A 2,286-nucleotide genomic window follows, 5' to 3' on the forward strand; every position below is an offset into this window, starting at 1 on the left:
TTTAAAAATTGCTCAAGGTATTTTATTGGGCTAAGAAGCTTCATTTGTAGAAAACTTATTACAGTTGGAATGAAGATCTGAAAGCTTTGTGATTCTGATCTGTAGCAATGCAAACACATCTTGTCTGGGAGAAATGTTTGTTTTGTCTGGTAGAAAAGATGACCTTCCATAGTTTATTACCCAGCAGGATTTTAACCAGTTTTGCATATTTTAACAGATTCATTTCAGCATTGCCTTGAAGGGATAGAATCTTAATTCTTCAAAACACCACTTCTAATAGCTTCCTATTTCCCTCATGAATGAACAAATTGAACAAAACCACTGATTTGAGTTCATCTTATAGTTGTAGGAGAGTTTTTAATTTTTTAGAAAATTCTAATGTGGCCCTCCTTGCTGGTGCAATGTGTTAAAGTTCAATACTGCAAAGATTTCTGTAGCTGCTTCAGCACAAGTTCGAGTCCCAGCCAGGGAGCCGACCCCACTTGGCACGGCAGACCTCTCCGGTCATGCTGGCTGCTCCCCTCAGCAGTGTACTTTGTCAATCTGCCTGTTCTGCTCCCCCACCCTGTCTCTGCTGAATCCTCTCACCACCCCTGCACCTCTGGCCTGTACCCCAGTTCTGTATGCATAAATAAATAAAATCTTTAAAAAAAAAAAAAAGAAAATTCTAACCTGCCTACAAGGTTGTCACATCTCCATGTATTGGTTTGGAGTCAGCAGGGTAAGAGGAGGCTGAGGAGGTAAGAGCTGGTGGTGGGGGGCGGGGTGGGGGGAGTGTGTGAGGGAGGAAACCCTGGGGACCCTCCCTAAGGGGAGGGGCTTGGTGGGTCCAGATTTCTTTGTCACTATTGGGATTTGTGACCTGGAGCTTTCTGGTGGAAGGAGGCTGCTTTGGCGGGGGTGGGTGGTGGTTGGTTAAGCTGGTGGCTCCAGACACTTGTCCCTGTCCCCAAGCTTCCTTGCTCCTGGCAGGTGCCCCAGGTAGACGTGGTCTCCTGGTGAATCACCACCCTTAGGGGTGGCTGCGGGTCTAGGGAGACTTGTCCTGTTCTCTGTAGGGATACTCGTGAATTCCCAAAACGCTGGGTTCTGTGTCTGCACACCACACACTGCCCAGGCGGAGCTCCCCCTGGTAAGGAGGATTCTCTATGCTGCCTCTAGAGGGAAGCCCCTCCCGCACCCTCCCTCCAGCTAGAAAACACACAGCGCGGGGCAGGGAGGAGGCCCCGAGCTGAGTCCACTGTGTACTTCGCCTCGCCCCTTAAAAGACAAGTGTTGCTGCGGTTTTGTGCACCCAAGTTAGGCTCACCCCAATTTTTCTTCACTGTTCAAACCACCATTACGATTCCAACTGTGGAATCACTGTGGGGTGGAGAAAGTGTGGGGCTGGCCATGGAGCCAACAGGCTCTGTGCTGCTCCGGGGAAGCTGTGCCCAGGGGAAGCTGGGCCCCTGGGAAGCTGCTGGGGGCCACTGGGCGCCACCCCACCGTTCTGCAGCTTGGGTGCTCCCTGACTCAGGAGAGAGTCCCTCCTGGGAACCCCCAACCCCCAAGAGCACTGTCCCCTCCCAGGAGACCGGAGAGCCGGGAGGTCCCACAACAGAGATTCCCAGTCCCAGATAGGCCCCTCGTCCGTCCGTCTGAAAGGCTGGACAGCCCCGGAGGGAGTGGAAGAGCCAGACCCAGAACTCCCTCTCCCCTTAAGCTGAGAACTCTTGGTCTAGCTCACACATCCATCGCTGGGCCTGGTACTGCCCAGGAAAACCACCTTTGTACCCACTTCTTAAGGTCTTTCAGTTTCATTTAGAAGTAAACGGTGGCACGTCTAACCTTGACTTTGAGCTACTTGATTGAGGTTGGGGAAAGAACTTGGGTTTTCCCGTGGGGCCCTCGAGGAAGCCAGGCGGCTGCTGGAGAGGGTTGTGCAGGGACCCTGCAACTTTCTGGCAGAGGAAAGGGGGTACGAAAGGTTTAGGACTTTAAAATGCAAGTTCCAAATCGTTTCGACTGCTAAAATTAGAATAAAGATGGCCCCGTCTAGAGCCTCCCCTTTCCTTCTGCTCTCCGAGCCCCAAGTGTGCACGCCCACACCTGGCAAACACTGCAGCCGGTTTCTCGGGGACCCCCGGCACCTGTCGCCTTTTGGGGAGGTTTTGTGACCGCGACCCAGACAGCGGGTGGCCCGGACGGCCGGGGAGGGGGAGCCCCTTGCAGGGGCGCGGGAGGAGGGTACCGGCCCCCCGGGCTCGCGGCCGGCCGGGAGCTCAGGGACCCCGCGGCGTCCTC

This window comes from Condylura cristata, unplaced genomic scaffold (genome assembly GCF_000260355.1).
Source record: "Condylura cristata isolate star-nosed mole 26May11 unplaced genomic scaffold, ConCri1.0 scaffold00002, whole genome shotgun sequence".
NCBI lineage: Eukaryota > Metazoa > Chordata > Mammalia > Eulipotyphla > Talpidae > Condylura > Condylura cristata.